Consider the following 22,256-nt stretch of genomic DNA (forward strand, 5'->3'; position numbering starts at 1 on the left):
CTTTCCTATTGCATTGGCTTCTATACGGCATTCATACACTTCACTCTCATTCCCTTAGTCTGGATTCATTCCAGCTCAGGTTGATGAAATGAAAGCCTCTTTTCCCTGTTAACTGTTAGGATCATACTCGAAATGAGTTTGGACAGATTCAACCCATTTGCTACTCAGCATGAGCCCGAAACATATCATTATCATCATCATCATCATCATTATCATCATCATCATCACCATCATTTTCATCACAAGAGTTCTGTCCGAAGACAGGTCTTTGGCTCATAGTCTTCACCATGTGTCTCTGTCCCATGCCAGTCTTTTCATTTTCCAATAACTTCCTGCAATTGTTAAGCCATCCAATATTGATATTCTCTTCCTTCCTCTTCCTCTTTATCCATGAAATCTTCCCGCCATAACATCTCTTACCAGTCCCTTTCCTCTTAAGATGTGTCCTCCCTCATCTCTCTGCTTTTTCCTAATTACATTCAGCAAGTTAATTGTTCATTCACTTCCCTTCATCATTTGTTACTATGAAGTGACAACGTAACGTATGTAGTATATCTGTCTCCAATACTACACCGAGCGCTGCTAAATTAGTCATCTCATTCAGAGACTACCACGATGATTGCTGTGGGACAATAAAGTATGATCTTCAGCATAAATACTTCATTGAGGCAATATAGCTTGGGGAATCTGAACATTATATCTGATTTGGAGTTACACCATGCTGATACTGGGTGTTGTCCAAGGAAGGAATTCTGTCCTCAGGTTTGACATTCAACATAATTTTCCTTGATGAAATCAAGCATTTACAAAATTTGACCCGAATCTTCTTTTGCACTCACTGATGTTACAAAATTTATCATTGCAAACCTTTGAGGTTGCCATTTGATCGTTGTATTTCAACTAAATTTTTAAATTTTATAGCCATACAACTAACAATAGTAAATCATGCAAAATAATAGATATGAAGGGGAGTAACACTGACTGATGTAGTCTTACATTTAAGAATGATGCACTGTAGCATCGTGTTTATGTTATTAGGCTAGTAATCTGATGGTCTGGGACTAATGATATGGAGACATGAGTTCAAACCTCACCATGGCAGCTGGGGAACTTCAGTTCAGTTAATTAGATAAATCTAGAATATAAAGCTAGTCTCAGTAATGGTGACCATGGGCAGAATTTTGTCCTTGGCATGAGGGCTCGGTGGGGGTGGGCGGGAAGCTGGCCACTGCCCGCGATTGGGCTTGGAAGGCAATTTTACATTGGCGGCCCAATTAAGGCCCACCCAGCGTGAAACGTGAGCAGCAGCACTGAGTGCTGCCTGTGTGGGGCGGGGTGGGGATGGGGTAGGAGAACAAGCGGGACGAGCGTGACCTTTGCGCATGTGCATGAGTGCATGCTACATAATCTCCCTGAAGCACAGAGCTGCCTCAGGGAGACAAGTGATATGAAAAAATATAGCTCAAAAAATAAGAATGTAATGAAACATGTCCCTTCTTTGACTCTGTCACATGAGCAGGGACATGTTATTAATGAAAAAATAAAGTTTTTACATGATTTTTATTTGCTTTAGGAAACCTCATCCCTTTCCAAAAACATGTGAAGGCCGCTTGGCCTTTTCGCCTGCCCACCAACCGTAAGGTTGGACAGCAGCCAAAAATTTATTTTAATTAACTTTTTAATGACCTTAATAAGCCTTTTAATAGTTGGCGGTTGTGCTGTTGACTCCGGTGCGCACCCCCCAACTGAAATATCATGTGAGTGTGTGATGACATTGGGACGCACGCCTTACATCATCACATGTCATTTTGTGCTTGGTTGTGTCGGGGGCGTGCCAGCTCGCCTGCTCGCCCGTTCGCCTGCTCGTCCATTCGCCCGCTTGCCCGTTCGCCCGTACGCCTGTACGCCCGTACACCCGTTTGCCAGCTCGCCTGCTCGCCCGTTCGCCTTCTCGTCCATTTGCCTGCTCGTCCATTCGCCCGCTCGCCCATTCGCCTGCTCACCTGTTCGCCTGCTCGCCCATTCGCTTGCTCGTCCATTCGCCTGCTCGTCCATTCGCCCGCTCGCCCGTTTGCCAGCTCGCCCATTTGTCTGCTCACCTGTTCGCCTGCTCACCCGTTCACCTGCTCGCCCACTCGCCCGTTTGCCTGCTCGCCCACTCACCCGTTCGCCTGCTCGCCCACTCGCCCGTTCGCCTGCTCATCCATTCGCCTGCTCGTCCATTCGCCCGCTCGCCCGTTTGCCAGCTCGCCTGTTCGCCTGCTCACCTGTTCGCCTGCTCGCCCGTTCACCTGCTCGCCCACTCGCCCGTTCGCCTGCTCGCCCACTCGCCCGTTTGCCTGCTCGCCCATTCGCCCGTTCGCCTGCTCGCCCACTCGCCCGTTCGCCTGCTCATCCATTCGCCTGCTCGTCCATTCGCCCGCTCGCCCGTTTGCCAGCTCGCCCGTTCGCCTGCTTGCCCACTCGCCCGTTTGCCTGCTCGCCCACTCACCTGTTCGCCTGCTCACCCGTTCGCCTGCTTACCCACTCGCCCGCTTGCCCACTCGCCCGTTTGCCTGCTCGCCCACTCGCCTGTTCGCCTGCTCACCTAGTCACCTGCTCGCCCGCTCGCCCGCCGAGCTAAAAGTTTTACCCCGTGAAATTGCTGAATTGCTGTCAAAAGCCATCTGATTCACTCCTCTGTTTCAGGAAGAAAATCTGCTGTTCTTACCCTGTTTGACCTGCATGTGATTCCAGACCCACAGCAATGTGGCTGACTTTTAACTGCCCTCTGCAATCATTTAGCAAGATACTCAGTTGTACCTGAAGTGTATTTAGGGGTGGGCAATAAATGCTGACACCCATATCCTGTGAGTGAATAAGAAAGCACACTGATCATTTCTATCTTATGAGGTCCCTCAATAGCTTCCCAATAGCACAGTTGAGACTGGGAACTAAGAATGTGGGGAATTTATAGTCCATCATTAGAATTCCAACATGGTTTGACATTTCAAAACCACCAACCTCACCAGCTGACTGGGTTATGTTTTTACTTACGTTTAAAGGTAAATTGTCCTTAAGTGAACATGTAAAGTTATCTTTAAAAGTGTAATGAAGCTAAAATTGGAGAGCAAAACAAAGAAGCTTCAGGTCCCAATGACAAGATTGTTGTGCAGTCCGAATGCTTGAATTCTGATCAATGCTTCAATATTAAACCTCTTGATGACAGCCAGGCCTGGAGAGCGAAGCCAAACACAGAACAGAAAGGCAACCTGCTTCCTTTTCAATCAAAACTTCAAGACAGTTCTTCATATAGCTTGGGCTGGTGAACTGAAACTTCAGATTCTGTGGCCTTGATCTGCTCTGTGGTTAAAAGATGTTTTTTTGATGTCAATAATATTTCAGAGAGAATGAGTTGAAACAAGATGATTACATTGATCTGAGAGTTATCTTAAAAATAAAGAATTCCAACTTTTATGATTTGAGAGTCCACTGCATAATATATGCACCCAAAAACAGTTTTAAGCTAAATGCTTCAAGCGGTGTATTAAATTATGTAGTGTGTATTTTTGCTGCTATTTTCGTTTTGGTGGAAAGAGAAAAGTGTTCATTAAGTTTTTTGCCGATGTAGTTATTGGATGAAGATTTACCGTGGTAATACTCATGAAAAATGAAATCTCTATTATTTATCACTTTGTCTTTGCATGTCCCAAAATATTAATAGTGCGCATAATTTTGGTCAGTCACATGTTCTAACACATCCAAATACACTTACCATTTTACCCGACCAAGCCCTGAGAAATTAACACAATTAAACCTTTCTAACCTCACACAGTCCCCCTGAGATTGGTCACTGGTTGCTCAGAGCTTATACTTAGGGATCACCAACGATCCTCAGTGAAACTGTTGGTATTCAGCCAACTAAAACGAGGGTACAGTAGCACAGTGTTACTGAAGCAGTAACCCAGAGGCCTGGCCTCATGACCAAGGGACATGAGCCTGAATATTTTAGATGGTGGGGTTTCCCTTCCCATCCAAAGAGTCCCCGCCAACTGACTGCCCTGCAGCCATTTCGCGCTAGAATGAGCTTCAATTGGCTGCAGGCGGGAGTCCTGCCCCTCACTCGGGAGAAAGTCCAATCTGAATGGCTGGCAGCTCTCTAGCCCCTGTAGCAACAAGAGCTGCCGAGGACAGAAGAGGAAGTTGAAGAAGATGCCTGAGCTGAAGGCCTGAGACTGGATGTCAAGGTAAGTCCCAGGGTGGGGAGGATAAGGAAGGCCTGGGGTGGTGGAAATTGGGCGATTGGGGTGTTGTGGGAGAAGCCGGGATTGTGGAGCAAGGTCCAGGAGCAATGGGGCCTTAAATGGGGTGTGCTTAAAGTCAGAAGGGGTCAGAACGAATCCCGTTCCTTCAATTTCACACTCCACCCGCCTAACAGTGCACTGGGGGCGGGGGGGGGGGGGGGGGGGGGGGGGGTTGTGGTGGTGCGGGTGGTGGGGGTGGTGGAGGGGTGGGGGGGGTTGGTGTGAAATTCAGGCCATGAGCTTAAATCTCACCATGGTAGTTGGGGGATTTAAATTCTTTTGGTTAACTAAATAAGTCTGGAATAAAAAGCTAGTAGCAGTGCTAGTGGCCATGAACCACAGGATTATCATTTTAAAAAATCTGGGCCAGAATTTTACATTGATCAGGCAGGCGCACACCTGTCCCGAATGCACATGAAAATGTGCGAAATGATGTTGGGCGTGCGTCATCGCGCACACGAGCAATATCGAGGTCGGTGGCCGCGTGTGGGAGTCGGAACCATGCCCACCGACAATTAAAGGGCCAATTAAGGCCATTAAAAACCCTATTGTCCACGATTTTACCCTGCCTGTGCAATTTCATGCTTGTCACATGGGCAAAACAGGCAGGTGGAAAGCCTGTTTTTAACAAAACCCCATCTAAGGACAAGATGAAATGTCTGGGGTGAAATATAATAAAAAAGATATCTGGAGACTGATGTTTTTTGAGTTCTGCTGTCAGGTGTTTGAATGTGCTGCATAGACACAGGTTGGTGCATTTTTTACTTGACATTTAATCTGTCCAGATCTGCAGCTCCCCGAGGCAGCTCCGCAGCAGCTGTCTGTCTTCAGGGAGCTCGCTAGATGTGCCCACCTGCACCCTCACTGTTGTTGTACCCAACCCCTTCCCACCCTCCTCGGCAGCGCTGAGGCTTTCTCAGCTCGTGTTTCACTTGGGCTGTTAATTGGCCGACCAGCGTGAAATTGCGTTTGGGGGCCAATCGCGGGCGGAAGCCCATTTTGCATCACCTTCTGGGCCAGCTGACTTGCAGCTCACACTAAGCATAAAATTCAGGCCCTGATTCATTAATGTCCTTTAGGGATGGAAATCTGCCCTTACCTGGTCTGGCCTATATATGATTTCAGGCCCACAGTAATGAGGTTAACTCTTAACTGCTCCTACCTAAGTCAATTAACAAGCCATCCACTTGTACCGAACCTGCTATGGAAATGTCATATAAGAATAAACCCGGACAGAGCACCCAGCATTGACCAGGCATTGGACATAGAACAAAGGCACAACCTGCTCAGCTGACCCTGCCAATCCCTCCTTGCTAACATTTGGAAACTTGTGCCAAATTGGGATAGCTGTCCCACAGACCAGCCTTGCCTGGCATATTGATACTCTCAGAATCCTGCCTTTCAGCTGGAAGGACAGGACATACCTGGGAATGGTGATGGGGGAATGTGGGAAAATTGGCTGTAAGATATGATTCTGTCAGCATAATGCTGTCCTTCTAGCAGGACAGGACATACCCACCAGAAATGGCAGCACAGAGATATACAGTCGGGAGGTAGTACCCCTGAGAGTCCTCAACATTCACCCTGGACCCTATGAAATCTTGTAGTATCAGGAAACCTCCTGCTGATTACCACCTTCTGCCCTCTCTCAGCTGATAAATCCTCCATGTTGAACACCACTTAGAAGAAAAACTAAAGGTAGCAAGTGGCACAGAATGTACTAGGGGTGGGTAACTTCAATGTCCAATAGCAAGTGGCTTGGTAGCAACACTATTGCCAAAATGGCTGAGTCCCGAGGAACCTGCCTGTTAGACTGAGTCTACAGCATATGGTGAGAAAATCAACACAAAAGAAAACTTATGTGACCTTGTCCTCAACAATCTACCTGTATCAGATGGATCTGTCCATGACAGTATTGATCAGAGTGACCACCTTCTGGAGACCTCATCTTCACATTGAGGATACCCACCATCGTGTTGTGTGGCACTGCCACCGTGCTAAATGGGATATAGAGTCAGAGTCAGAAGTCTACAGCACAGAAAAAGGCCCTTCAGTCCATCGAGTCTGCGCCGGTCAAACAAGGACCTAACTATTCTCATCCCATTTTCCAGCACTAGGCCCATAGCCTTGTATACATTTCAAACAGATCTAGCAACTCAAAACTGGGCATCCATGAGGTGCTGTGGGCCATCAGCAGCAGCAGAATTGTACTCGAACACAATCTGTAACCTCATGGCCCAGCATATCCCCCACTCTATCAAGCCAGGGGATCAACCCTGGTTCAATGAAGATTGCAGGAGGGCATGCCAGGAGTAGCACCAGGCATACCTAAACATGAGACTAAAACGGAAAATGCTGGACATACTCAGCAGGTCTGGCAGCATCTAGTCATATGGACTTGAAACGTTAACTCTGTTTCTGTCTTCACAGATGCTGTTGGACCTGCTGAGTTTTTCCAGGATTTTCTGTTTTTGTTTCAGATTTCCAGCATCCGCAGTATTTTGCTTTTAGCTTATACCTAAAAATGAGTTGTCAACCTGCTGATACTACAACACAGGACTACATGCATTCTAAACCATGGAAGTAGCATGCAATAAACAGGGCTAAGCGATCCCACAACAAATGCATCAGATCGAAGCTCTAAAGTCCTACCAAATCCGGTCACGAATGGTGGTGGAAACTTAAACAACTAACAGGAGGAGGACGGTTCACAATATCCCCATTCTCAATGATGGGGGAACTCAGCATATAGTACAAAAGACAAGGCAATCCCCTTCAGCCAGAAGCACCAAGTGCATGATTCATGTCAGCTTCCTTGTAAGGTCCCCAAGGTGACAGATGCCAGTCTTCAGTCAATTCGATTCATTTCAAGTAATATCAAGAAATGGCTGAAGGCACTGGATGCTGCAAAGGCTATGGGCCCTGACAACATACTGGCAATAGTACTGAAGACTTATGCTCCAGAACTTGCCATGACCCTAGCTAAGCCGTTCCAGTATGGCTACAACACTGGCATCTACCTGATAATGTGGAAAATTGCCCAGGAACGCCCTGTCCACAAATAACAGGTTTGAGCTAAAAAAATAGCGAGAAACATTCATCCTAAACAAATGCCAGGCAATGACCACCTCCAGCAAAAATAAGTTTAACCAGATTCCCTTGACATTCAACAGCATTAGCATCATCAAATTCCCCCATTAGCAACACCCATTGACCAGAAACCGAACTGAACTAGCTATATAAATACTGTGGCTACAAGAGGATATGAAAGCCTGGGAATTCTTTAGCCGAGCATGTAACTCACCTCCTGATTCCCCAAATGACAAGGCACAAGTCAGGAGTGTGATGGAATACTCCCCACTTGTCTCAATGAGTGCAGCTCCAAAAACACTCAAGAAGCTCAACACCATCCAAGACAAACCAGCTCGCTTGATTGGTACCCCATCCACCATTTTAAACATTCATTCCCTCCACCACAGATGCACAGTGGCAGCAGTGTGTACCATCTACAAGATGCACTGCAGCAACTCACCAAGTCTCCTTCAACAGCACCTTCCAAACTCACGACTATTACCATCTAAAAGGACAAGGGCAGCAGATAAATAGGAACACCACCACCTGCAAATTCCCCTCCAAGCCACTCACCATCCTGACTTGGAAGTATATCACTGTCGCTGGGTCAAAATCCTGGAACTCCCTCCCTAACAACTCTATGGGTGTACCTACACCACATGGACTGCAGCGGTTCAAGAAGGCAGCTCACCACCACCTTCTCAAGGGAAATTAGGGAAGGACAATAAATGTTGGCCTAGCCAGCGACGCCCACATCCCAAGAATGAATAAAAAAAGGCCACTTACTGGATTAGAATATCAGGAGATTTTGCAGTGTTCTGCCAAAGCACGGTAACTGCAGCATTTGGAACACTGACCAGCAGTGTTACCTGGAACCAAGCCAGAGAAATCTCAACCCCTTCAGGCCCCATGAATGAGCCAGGCTGGTTGGTTAATAATTAATGTTGCTTTGGCTGAAGTATTGAATTACCAAGCCTGCCATTGTGGGGTGGTCCAGTCCTAATTTATTTTTGGCAGGTGCACCATCTTGGAGTCACTTCAATCCCAAACAGTCTCCATTCGATCCTGTCTCAATCCCACCCAGCCAGTTAGGAAGTAAGTTACTCATTGATCATTTGTCAACTGACAAACTCTTACAGAGGATGCAGAGCCGCATAAATCCTGAGAATAGACTTTGGCTCCAAACCTAAATGCAGCATTAATAATGGCATTTTGAAATGGTCATTGTTTTGTTTAGGTCTCACAAAATATTTGTTTGCATATCCAGTTCTCTTGATCGCTTTCTCTGCCTAACTTTTTGTATGAATTTGTATGAAGATGAAACATCAATTCCTGGCACCATGTTATGTCAGATATAGCAGACATTGGGATGAGATTTCCAGAGGGGGTGTAATTGGGTAGTTACACTTGAAACTGCACCCATTTGTATGCCCATTCGCCTGAAATCCATTTCCTGCCAACCTCAATAACATACGCAGAATTTAAACTTCAGTGTTCCTTCATTAAAAATGAAAATTAAAGTTTGAACCCATTGAACTGTCTCGCATGCTGATTGGACACAGCAGGTTTCAAAATATGCAGTCGGTGGTGGGGGGGATGATTTTTAATTTTTAATGTGACTTACTCTGAAGATAGAAAAATGCATTGAAAGAAAATCCAGTGTAAGTCTCTGAGGGTGAGTTTTTAAAAATCACTTAAAGTTACAAATTAAAAATGACCATTTCCTGCTTTGAAAAATTCTAGTTTTAATTTTACACCTGTTTTGAACAAGTGTAATTGCAGGAAATTCGCATACACAGCTCTTTAGCCTGAGGCCAGAGCCATTATACTGAGCTAAGATATGTTTGAGCACATTTACCAGTTGGGTATAAAGGAGCAAGGAAATTTGGGTACAGAATTAATGCACGTGCAACGTGCCTGAACCCAGGTTTGTTTAATCTTTTATGGCAGTTAATTGCTTTAAGCTTTGATTGCCTGTGTCTCTGGATGGAAACAATATATTCCACACCATCATATGTGGAGTAAAGCTACTTCTATCTATTCCCACAATGTGCTTTATCTTAACTTCACATCGTCCACTACTGATGGAGTGCAACATATTCCCCATTTCTCACACAAAGACCACCACCTGGAGGTTCCCCTCCAAGTAACTCATCATCCTGACTTGGAAATATATCGGCCATTCCTTCACTGTCACTGGGTCAAAATCCTGGAACTCCCTCCCTAACAGCACTGTGGGTGTACCTACACCACATGGACTGCAGCGGTTCAAGAAGGCAGCTCACCACCACCTTCTCAAGGGTAACTAAGGATGGGCAATAAATGCTGGCCCAGCCAGCGAAGCCCACATCCCATGAATGAAAAAAAAAAATCCTGTGACTTGACTGAGTAACATCGTCAGGCAGACCAAATGAGAGACAATTGTTTGCTATAGGGTCCAAGCTAGATTGCGATTGTCCAAACTCACATCACATAGGATCTGCATCCAACACATTGAGGTTTTCATTTATCAGTCCAGGCTATCAGGTTGCAGAGGTGAAAGATGTTAATCCATTTAACCAACCAGCCCTCTAAAGAGGTGATTACTTGAATCAAAAGGTCTGAAGATTCCTAGCCTGTACAGCATTCCCAAACTGCCCTTGGATCACTGGATGTGCAGAGTTACAGTTGAACACTCTAACATCTCTAAGCTCTCTATATTCTGATTGTCAAAAATTTTGTACTAAAGTAGACAAGGGTGAAAAATAGCACTGCAGAAGTAATATTGTAGCAGTTTCTAAACAAAAGAACTTTGCTGTCCACATACACCACATTAAAGTTGGTGAGTGTACAGTAAGTCTGATGGCATTCACATGTTTATTATTAGTTGGTCTGCAATAACCTGTTCCTTCATAATGATTTTAGCGCTGAATTTTCCCCTCGTTTGTCCAGGGGGGTTAGGTGGAGGTGGGGGTGGGGGTGGGGGCAAACCCGATTTTTGACCCCGATTGGGGGCGCGTCATCATTTTACGTGGGTGGGCCAATTAAGGCCCACCCAGTATAACACTCGCCCGGAAGCGCTGAGCGCTCCCTGTGCAGGTGGCGGGGTGGGGGTGTTCCCTGAGTTGGGGTCTGTGTTCTTTTGACATGCGCCTGAAAGAGCACAGAAATCTCCCTGAGGCACAGAGATTCCCCAGGGAGATGTGTTTAAGGTTCAAACATTTAAATAAAAAATTGAAAATATTTTAAGACGTCCCCTCATGTGATAGTGTCACAGGAGCTGGGACATATCCAGGAACATTAATTTTAAAATGTATTTAATTTATAAACACTTCATGAAACCTCACCCCACCCGTGGATGAGGTTCCATGAGAAATGTGAAGGCTGCCTGGGCTTTTCACCTGCCTGACAACCTTAGAGTTGGATGGGCAGCTCAGTTAATTGATTTAATTAGTTTTAACCAGGCCTTAATAGGCTTTTGACAGTGCAGTGGGTATGCAGCCGACTTGCTGTGCGCCCGCCGAACTGAAAATCTAAATGATGCGCGGTGACATCGGGACACACGCCTTATACCACCCCGCGTCATTTTACACGTTGGCGAGTCGGCCCTGACCCTGCTCACCGACTGGAAAATTTTCCCCTTAATGTTAATTTGGCCCACACCAGACTCAAAAATACAAGATAAACTAATTTATCTTTTTGAAAGTGTTATGAGGCTTTGCCCCTTTATTTTTGAAAATGTGGTCTTGGATTTTCCAGCCCATGGTGGTGGGAACCTCAGCCGAATGGATTATCCCAGCAGTGGGCGGGGCTGGAAATTCCCACCCATGGTTTTCGAAACTGGAACTTTTGCCATTTGAACAGAGACAGAGGAAACTGCTTAAAAATGCAAGTCCACATTCCAAGGTAAAGGTGAGAAACCAACAAACCATCCTCAGGGGAGTGTGAAGGGAGAGACATTTCCTATAATCCAGGCACCCATTGAAACTCATAACTGCCTCAGGAAGAGACATTAAAAATGCAACATACTGGATATTGAAACAATGGGTGCTATAGACAGACACACACAAAACCTCTTGGAAATGCACACTGGGGGTGAAGTATTTCAAGGCAAAGCTGCCAGCCACTACAGAGAGATTGCAAGTGACATAGATGGTGTTCAGAAGTTCTTCAGCAGAGGAAACAAGCTGAGGGCTGTTCACTCTCTCCCCATCTCGCTTTTGGGATAAGTGTGTCACCTGTTTCGAGAAGCCAACCCTAACAGAAACCGAACAGCGAATCAAGATCTTGTAATAATTGCAACATCCCCTACATCTGACCACATCCAAGAAACTAACTAACCTAAATCGGCTTCAATATCTAAAATCTACACCACAAGGACAATCAAAGGACACAACCCTATATTCTTTTGCCTTTTTTATTGGACTCTAACTTCCCTAATTTCTGACACTGGTGTGTGTGTGTGTGTGGGGGGGGGCAGAATTTTCTGGCTAATGTGTAGGTAGCAGAACCCACATGTCAGCGCTTAAAATATCATGCTCAGAGGGGTTGTCCATGTTTTTTCTGAAGCATTTAATGCAGAAAGTGTTTTAAACTTGCCTGTGTGATTGTTAGCAGATCAGGTCGATTTCCAATAGCTTCCTCTGTACTTTGAAGCTTCAGCTCAGCAGTCTGCAGACAGTAAACTTTATTGGAGGCCTCCATTTAGCCTGGGGGTATGGGTTCTGACATCTCCACTACAGGCAGCTCCCGTGAGGAGGAAGGGAGGGATAGAATAAGGAGGAGGCCAGGAGTGGACAATCAGCCTCCATGGGAGCCACCTTTGGATGTCCAGGCATAGGCACAAAGGGCACAAGGCCAAGAGGTTGTCCAAGGTGGAAGGGGCCGCAGTAGACGCCACTATCCTGCTGCCAGGGTATACAGGCAGCGAAGCAGCTACCTCAATATGACTGAGGTGCAGTGAACAAAGAAGAAGAACAACAAAGAAAAGTACAGTACAGGAACAGGCCCTTTGGCCCTCCAAGCCTGCGCCAATCATATTGCCTGTCAACCTAAAACATTTTGCACTTCCGGGGTCCATATCCCTCTATTCCCATCCTATTCATGTATTTGTCAAGCTGCCTCTTAAACACCACTATCGTACCTGCTTCCACCACCTCCTCTGGCAGCAAATTCCAGACACTCACCACCCTCTGCATAAAAAACTTGCCCCGCACATCTCCTCTATAGTTTTCTCCCCTCACCTTAAATCTATGTCCCCTAGTAATTGACTCTTCCACCCTGGGAAAAAGCTTCTGACTATCTACTCTGTCCATGCCACTCATAATTTTGTAAACTTCTATCAAGTTGCCCCTCAATCTCTGTCACTCTTGTGAGAACAATCCGAGTTTCTCCAACTTCTCCTCATAGCTAATAACCTCCAGACCAGGCAGCATCCTGGTAAACCTCCTCTGCACCCTCTCCAATGTCTCCATATCCTTCTGGTAATGTGGCGACCAGAATTGCACGCAATATTCCAAGTGTGGCCTAACCAAGGTTCTATACAGCTGCAGCATGACTTCCCAGCATTTATATTCAATACCCCTGCCAATGAAGGCAAGCATGCCATATGCCTTCCTGACTACCTTATCCACCTGCGTTGCCACTTTCAGTGACCTGTGGACCTGTACACCCAGATCCCTCTGCCCGTCGATGCACTTAAGGGTTCTGCCATTTACTGTATAATTCCTACCAGTATTGACCTTCCAAAATGCATGACCTTGCATTTGTCCAGATTAAACTCCATCTGCCATTTCTCTGCCCAAATTTCCAACCGATCTATATCTCATTGTATCCTTTGACAATCCTCTTCACTATCTGCAACTCCTCCAACCTTAGTGTCATCTGCAAACTTACTAATTAGCCCAGTTACATTTTCCTCCAAATCATTTACTGATACTATAAACAGCAAAGGTCCCAGCACTGATCCCTGCAAACACCACTAATCACAGCTCTCCATTCAAAAAAGCACCCATCCACTGCTGCCCTCTGTCTTCTATGACCAAGCCAATTCTGTATCCATCTTGCCAGCTCACCTCAGATCTCGTGTGACTTTACCTTCTGTACCAGTCTGCCATGAGGGACCTTGTCAAAGGCCTTACTGAAATCCATGGATAACATCCACTGCCCTTCCATCGTCGATCATATTTGTCACTTCCTCGAAAAACTCGATCAAGTTAGTGAGACACGACCTCCCCTTCACAAAACCATGCTGCCTCTCACCAATACGTCCATTTGCTTCCAAATAGTAGTAAATCCTGTCATGAAGAATCTTCTCCAATAATTTCCCTACCACTGATGTAAGGCTCACCAGCCTGTAATTTCCTGGATTATCCCTGCTACCTTTCTTAAGCAATGGAACAACATTGGCCATTCTTCAGTTCTCTGGGACCTCACCCGTAGCCAGTGAGGATACAAAGATTTCTGTCAAGGCCCCAGCAATCTCCTCCCTTGCCTGTCTCAGTACTCTGGGGTAGATCCCATCTGGCCCTGGGGACTTATCCACCTTAACATTCTTCAAGACACCTAACACCTCTTTTTTGATCTCAACATGATCCAGGCTATCTACACACTCTTCCCTAGACAAATCGACCATTAAGTCCTTCTCTTTGGTGAATACTGATGAGAAGTACTCATTTAGTATCTCTCCCATTTCTTCAGATTCCCACCTCTGTCTCTGAGTGGTCCTATCCTTTCCCTGGCTACCCTCTTGCTTCTTACATATGTATAAAAGGCCTTGGGATTTTCCTTAATCCTGATTGCCAGTGACTTTTCATGACCCCTTTTAGCCCTCCTGACTCCTAGCTTAAGTTTCTTCCTACTTTCTTTATATTCTCCATGGGCTTCATTTGTTCCCAGTCTTCTAGCCCTTAGGAATGCTTCCCTTTTCTTTTTGACTAATCTCACAATATCCTTTGTCATCCAAGGTTCCTGAAACTTGCCATACTTATCCTTCATCCTAGCAGGAACATGCCAGTCCTGAATTCTTATCAACTGACATTTGAAAGCCCGCCACATGTCAGTTGTTGATTTGCCCTCAAACATCCGCCTCCTGTCTAGATTCCTCAGTTCCTGCCTAATATTGTTATAATTAGCCTTCCCCCAATTAAGCACCTTAAGCCAAGGACTCCTGTTATCCTTATGCACCAGTACCTTGAAACATACTGAATTATGGTAACTTTTCCCGAAATGCTCCCCTACTGAAACTTCAAACACCTGGCTGGGTTCATTCCCTAATACCAGGTACAGTATTGCCCCTTCCCTAGTTGGACTATCTGCATATTGTCCGAGGAAGCCCTCCTGGATGCACCTTACAAATTCTGCACCATCCAAACCCCTGGCATTAAGTGATTCCCAGTCAATTCCCAATGCCAAAGGTGGTTCCGACTGTCAAGGGAAATAGTCAACTATATCTGTCAGATGATTGGCCCTGAGATCTCTCCTAACTGTGTGGGTGGACACCCCATGCCAGTGGCTCTGAAAGTCACAGCTGCCCTCCACTTCTATGCCTCTGGCTCCTTCCAGGGCTCGGTGGGTGATCTTTGCGGTGTCTCCCATTCAGATGTCCACACTTGTGTCAAGCAGGTTACAGCCGCTCTGTTCAGACAGGCATTGACCTTCATCCACTTCCGCTGGGACCAGGCAAGTCAGGTATAGTGAGCCAGAGGCTTCGTGGCCATTGCTGGCTTCCCCCATGTCCAGGGTGCTATAGACTGTACACATGTGGCCATCAAGGCGCCAGCTGGGTGAGCCCGGTGCCTTTGTCAACAGGAAGGGCTTCCACTCCATGAACGTGCAGATAGTGTGAGACCACAGGATGCAGATTCTACAAGTCTGTGCAAGGTACCCAAGCAGCTCCCTTGATGCCTATACCCTCAGACACTCCCAGGTGCCGGTGCTCTTTACTGCTCCAGCTCGGCTGGATGGTTGGCTGCTGGGTGACAAGGGCTATCCCCTCAGAAGGTGGTTTCTGATGCCTCTCCGCCATCCAAGAACAGAAGCTGGGCAGCGGTACAATAGGAGCCGCGGCACCACAAGGGCTGTGGTGGAGAGAGCCATCGGTCTTCTCAAGATGCACTTCCTTTGTCCGGACTGCTCAGGGGGCGGAATCCAGTACCTTCCAAATTGCGTCTCTGTGCTAGTGGCAGCATGCTGCACTCTGCACAGTCTTGCGCTGGAAAGGGGGGATGCAGTTGACGATGAAGACCTTGACGCCCTGGATGAGGCTGCACATGATGAATCCAGCAGTGCCTCAGAGGATGAGGAAGCACAGGGCAATAATGAGGGGCAGCACGCCCACTCGCTACTACACCAAGGAGGCAGGGACACCCGGGAGACTTTAATCCAATGAACCTTCAGCTAGCTCCACACACATGGATCAGCAGGACCAGCATTGCCTGGCGCTTCCACACGTGGCATTTAGGTGCTACATCTTCCACCTCATCAGCTGCAACTAAAGGCCGAGTACAGAAACATCAATGTCTACTCAAACACTCATGTGTTTTCTGTGAAACATACAAATGCAGCACAAAGGAAACACCCTCAGCCATGGTCAGAAAAGTGGACTTTATTCCCACCAAAATAAAACACAGACGTCACTCAGACGTACATAATGATATAGTCCCTAATCTAGGGCCAACACAAAATCACCAGTGACAAACCCATGGAGTACCTAACGTGCCTTATGCTTACGTTTCCAGGTGCTACATCTAGGTACCGCTCCATCGCTCAGAGTGGCTTGTGAGACAGCCTGCTGACTCTGGTGTCCTGTTGGCCTCGATGACCTTTGCGGCCATCCTCTGGCCCGTGGAGCCTGTGCTGGCCCCGCCTGGGAGGGAGTGGCCAGTTCCAGAACTGGCACCTCCCCAGTTGTCGCAGCCTCAATGGATGCAATGGTGACTGGCCGAGGAGCAGAGCAGCTGCTGCCTTCATCTGGAGCTCTGTCCTGAGGTTCATGCCTTCGCTGACACTCTGCCTGGACTCCTCCACCACAGAGATCAACTGAAGCACACCCTCATGCAACCCTGCCAGATGCTCCCGCGCACCCGGCCGATTGTCCTGCAGCTGCTGCATTGGTGACTTCGCCAGAGGCACATCATCACTGCCGGACTCAGCATGTGCCTGGTCCCCTGCAGTCCTCCGGCTGCTGGCACCATCGGCACTCTATGTCCGTGCCATCTCCACCAGCAATTGTGAAGTGCCCTCTCCACTGTACCCCGGGACACTAGCTGACGTTATATTCCCCACAGAAGTGTTTAACACTGTGCTGGTGCCTGGCTCACTGAAATGATGTGCTGCAAGTCGCAAGTTTTGGCCCTCAGGTGTGGAAGGGGAGCTGTGGACGTGTTGGGGGAAGCCATGCGGTGGTGATGCTGAAATTAACAACAAGGACAGTGCATCAGTTAGCGTTCAGTCAGTAACACCTTTCATCCCTTCCCCCCCAGCCTCATAAGTTGCTCACCCTTCAAGAACCTAAGGAGACGGACATTAATGGGGTGGTAAATAGTCAAGAGGAGGCCCAAACATTACACGTGCATACAGAGAGGCTGGACAGATGGCCTAAGGAATGCCACATGGAATGTTAAAAACAAAAAACTGCGGATGCTGGATTCCAAAACACAAACAGAATTACCTGGAAAAACTCAGCAGGGCTGGCAGCATCGGCGGAGAAGAAAAGAGTTGACATTTCGAGTCCTCATGACCCTTCGACAGAACTAAGTAGAAATAGGAAAGGGGTGAAATATAAGCTGGTTTAAGGTGTGTGTGTGTGTGTATGTGTGTGTGTGTGTGTGGGGGGGGGGGGCGGGGGGGGGAGAGAAGTGTAGGGGGGGTATGGTTGTAGGGACAAGCAAGCAGTGATAGAAGCAGATCATCAAAAGATGTCACAGACAACGGAACAAAAGAACACATAGGTGTTGAAGTTGGTGATATATATCTAAACGAATGTGCTAATTAAGAATGGATGGTAGGGCAATCAAGGTATAGCTCTAGTGGAGGTGGGGAGAGCATAAAAGATTTAAAAATATTTAAAAATAATAGAAATAGGTGGGAAAAAGAAAAATCTATATAATTTATTGGAAAAAAACAAAAGGAAGGGGGAAGAAACAGAAAGGGGGTGGGGATGGAGGAGGGAGGTCAAGACCTAAAGTTGTGGAATCCAATATTCAGTCCGGAAGGCTGTAAAGTGCCTAGTCGGAAGATGAGGTGTTGTTCCTCCAGTTTGCGTTGGGCTTCACTGGAACAATGCAGCAAGCCAAGGACAAACATGTGGGCAAGAGAGCAGGGTGGAGTGTTGAAATGGCAAGCGACAGGGAGGTTTGGGTCATTCTTGCGGACAGACCGTAGGTGTTCTGCAAAGCGGTCGCCCAGTTTACGTTTGGTCTCTCCAATATAGAGGAGACTGCATTGGGAGCAACGAATGCAGTAGACTAAGTTGGGGGAAATGCAAGTGAAATGTTGCTTCACTTGAAAGGAGTGTTTGGGCCCTTGGGTGAGGAGAGAGGAAGTGAAGGGGCAGGTGTTACATCTTTTGCGTGGGCAGAGGGTGGTGCCAGAGATGGGGGTTGAGGAGTAGGGGGTGATGGAGGAGTGGACCAGGGTGTCCCGGAGGGAACGATCCCTACGGAATGCCGACAGGGGGGGTGAAGGGAAGATGTGTTTGGTAGTGGCATCATGCTGGAGTTGGCGGAAATGGTGGAGGATGATCCTTTGAATGCGGAGGCTGGTGGGGTGATAAATGAGGACAAGAGGGACCCTATCATGTTTCTGGGAGGGAGAGAAGATGTGAGGGCGGATGCGCAGGAGATGGGCCAGACACGGTTGAGGACCCTGTCAACGACCGTGGGTGGAAAACCTCGGTTAAGGAAGAAGGAGGACATGTCAGAGGAACTGTTTTTGAAGGTAGCATCATCGGAACAGATGCGACGGAGGCGAAGGAACTGAGAGAATGGGATGGACTCCTTACAAGGAGCAGGATGTGAGGAGCTGTATTCAAGGTAGCTGTGGGAGTCAGTAGGCTTGTAATGGATATTGGTGGACAGTCTATCATCAGAGATTGAGACAGCGAGGTCAAGGAATGGAAGCGAAGTGTCAGAGATGGACCACGTGAAAGTGATGGAGGGGTGGAAATTGGAAGCAAAATTAATAAATTTTTCCAAGTCCCGATGAGAGCATGAAGCAGCACTGAAGTAATCATCGATGTACCGGAGAAAGAGTTGTGGAAGGGGACCGGAGTAGGACTGGAACAAGGAATGTTCCACATACCCCATAAAGAGACAGGCATAGCTGGGACCCATTCGGGTACCCATAGCCACACCTTTTATTTGGAGGAAGTGAGAGGAGTTGAAGGAGAAATTGTTCAGTGTGAGAACAAGTTCAGCCAGACGGAGGAGAGTAGTGGTGGATGGGGATTGTTCGGGCCTCTGCTCGAGGAAGAAGCTAAGGGCCCTCAGACCATCTTGGTGGGGAATGGAGGTGTAGAGGGATTGGACGTCCATGGTGAAGAGGAAGCTGTTGGGGCCAGGGAACTGGAAATTGTTGATGTGACGTAAGGTGTCAGAGGAATCACGGATGTAGGTGGGAAGGGACTGGACAAGGGGAGAGAGAAGGGAGTCAAGATAACGAGAAATGAGTTCTGTGGGGCAGGAGCAAGCTGACACGATCGGTCTACCGGGACAGTTCTGTTTGTGGAATTTGGGTAGGAGGTAGAAGCGGGCCGTCCGAGGTTGGGCGACTATCAGGTTGGAAGCTGTGGGAGGAAGATCCCCAGAGGAGATGAGGTCAGTGACAGTCCTGGAAACAATGGCTTGATGTTCAGTGGTGGGGTCATGGTCCAGGGAGAGGTAGGAGGAAGTGTCTGCGAGTTGATGCTCAGCCTCCGCGAGGTAGAGGTCAGTGCGCCAGACAACAACAGCACCACCCTTGTCAGCGGGTTTGATGACGATGTCAGGGTTGGACCTGAGAGAATGAAGTGCAGTAAGATCAGAGAGAGAGAGATTAGAATGGGTGAGAGGAGCAGAGAAATTGAGATGACTAATGTCTCATCGACAGTTCTCAATGCAAAGATCAAGAGAAGGTAAGAATCCAGAGGGAGGGGTCCAGGTGGAGGGAGAATATTGGAGGTGGGTGAAAGGATCCGTTGAACGGGGAGAGGACTCCTGCCCAAAGATGTGAGCCCGGAGATGAAGACGGCAGAAGAGGAGTTCAGCATCGTGCCGAGCCCGAAATTCATTAAGGTGAGGGCGTAGGGGTATGAAACTAAGTCCTTTGCTGAGCACTGAAAGTTCAGCATCGGAGAGGGGAAGGTCAGGGGGTATAGTGTATACACGGCTGGGGCTGGGATTGGAAGATGGGGTGGGGACGGAGGGATGGGCAGGGGTGGAGGGTCCTGGATGGGTGTTGGTGTCGATGAGTTGTTGGAGCTTGCGTTCCTTAGCACTTGAGAGAAAGAGAAAAAGTTTCTTGTTGAGGCGTCGGATGAGATGAAGAATAAAATGAAACTGGGGGCACGTGCAGCTTTGAAACAGGGTAGGGCGGTGCTGCTGGAGGGAGAGGTCGAGTGTGTTCGTATGGCGGCGCATGGCACTGAGTGTGGATCTCACGATGCGACGGGATGTTGAATGGAATGTTATGTGGATAAGTGTGCAGTTAAGCACTTGGGCAAGATAAGCAAGGTACGGGAATACATGAGTAATGGTAGGACCATGGGAAGTCACAACAATAACAGGGACCTTGCTGGGCAGACCCATCAAGGTAGCAGAACAGGAACATAAGGCGTTTAACAAGGTCAAAGCCAGACTTGCCTTCATTAGCCGAGGAATAGAATGTAGGAAAGGGAAGTCATGTTGCAAGTGCAGAAAACGCTGTCGAGGCCACATCTACACTTCTGCGTTCAGTGTGACCTGTGCTTCCTGGGAGGGATGGCACTGGCGTGGGGAGAGTGCATAGGTTCCTGACCTGGATGCATGCTGGCCTGGAGAGTTGGAGCGATGAGGAAACACTGCAAACACTTATGACATTTGCCGTGGAGCACAGGAGATTGACAGGTCACATTATTGACCTTCATACCATTATGAGGGCATAGACCGGGTGGACAGAAGGCAACATTTCCCCTTGGCGCAGGGATGACTAACATGGTGGCATTTATTTAAGTTGAGTGCCATGAGGTTGACAGATGAGGTGCTGAGGACCTTTTGGACAGAGTAATGTGGGACGCACTGGCTGAAAGGGTGGCGGAGGTACAAACTCTCCTAAGATGCAATAAGTCTTTGGATGTGCAGTAGTGATGCCATGGTATGTTACGTCATGGGGATAGTGGTCAGAAATGGGATAAGGCGGCTTTGGAATGTGCTAGAGACACGCATCCTCAAGGGGCCGAGGGACCTTTGTGTATGACCTACACGTCTGACTGTATCAGTCTGTGAATGAGCAGTGTTGCTGCATTAATGATTGCAGCAATCATCAGTGCTTTGGATGATGGGGAGACAGAGTGGATGGGACTGTGGCCCTCAAGTACCTGGCCACTGCACCCCAGCCTCGCTGACACCTGCTGACCTGGCCGCCTGCCTCTTCCCCAGCTCCATGGCCTGCTCCTCATACATAGTGAGGTGCTGCAGCACAGCGTGCCCACCACCAGTCCGCAGACGCTCCCTCAAATTGCTCTCAGTTTTTGCCTGCAGAACAGAGAAGAGGATTTATTGGGGCTGATCGCTCATGTACTCTGCATGCGCACGCCACACCCCAACCACAGTGGCCCACCTGAGGACTTCAGAGGCTCCTGTCCACACTACTGGTGATCACTCCCCAGAAGATAGTATGGCTGCTCCTAACCCCCTCCCCCAATGGATACCTTGGACACATTTGGCATCCATCACTGTGAATGGTCTTAGCGCCCATGGCAAGGAGGCGCAACTAGGAGTGGCACCGAGGCCAGCAGATGGGTCTTGGCCACGACACCTTGAGGCTCCCCTTCCACCATCTCATCACCATCAATATGACATGTGTTGGAGTTCTGAGTATGTGTCTAGCTGCCTCCCCTGCAGGTTCCCCCAGGTTACTCAAATGCGACAAACACCAACATATGCTGCAGGGAGAACCCATCTTCTCCTCAACCACCAAGGCTGATGTAAGCATGGTCAATATCTGTTTGCCCACCCAGCGTGTGCCAAATGCCCAATGCAGTAACAACACTAAGATGTGCGAGGTGGGGGCCTCAAACGCTAAAGCTACCTGCTGGGTCAAATGGCCAAGGCTGACATGGTACTCACCCTTCCAGAGTGCAGAAAATCATTGAATCGTTTGCAGCACTGTGTTCCTGTGCACTGCACAGGGTCTTGAGAGCTTACAGCCTCCGCCACCTCCTGTCACACCTGCCTGGTCACGTGGGGGGCCCTCCTCCTCCCATCCTCTGGAAACAAGACATCCCGATGGTTGGACACCTCTTGGAGGAGGACAGCAAGGCAGGCATCTGAGAACTGAGGGACACCGTGGCCCCCCCGCTGGCCTATCCTGCAGCCTGCCCCTCTCCTCCTTCTTTGCCCTGACCTCCTCTGGAGCCCGGTGACTGGCCATGGTGAACAGCCTAAAGGAGGCTGCCTGGCTGTTCTTTATACAGACTGTCAGTTCCCCATTGGAACCGGCTGCCTGAACAAGCCCGCCACCGATTTAATTTTCCCGTTGTACACGGGAGTCGCAAACGCGCTGGGCGGGCCTTAATTGGCCCACGTGTGCAAAATGGCAGCATGGCCCATTTCAGCAACAGAGATCGGCTGTCCACCCGCCTGACAAACATAAAATACTGCCCTGTGTGTGTGTGCGTGTGTGTGTGTGAGTGTGTCTGTGTGTGTGTGTATGTGTGTGTGTGTGCGTGTGTGCGTGCATGCGTGT

At 48.1% G+C, this 22,256-nt stretch overlaps 1 protein-coding gene across 1 annotated transcript in view; it reads left to right on the top strand.

The window, feature by feature from the left end:
* Nucleotides 1–22,256, top strand: part of LOC121276861 (ADAMTS-like protein 1) — a 572,059-nt gene that overhangs the window by 251,798 nt on the left and 298,005 nt on the right. The window lies entirely within an intron of this gene.

The sequence above is a fragment of the Carcharodon carcharias genome, chromosome 4 (genome assembly GCF_017639515.1).
Source record: "Carcharodon carcharias isolate sCarCar2 chromosome 4, sCarCar2.pri, whole genome shotgun sequence".
NCBI classification, from domain to species: Eukaryota; Metazoa; Chordata; class Chondrichthyes; order Lamniformes; family Lamnidae; genus Carcharodon; species Carcharodon carcharias.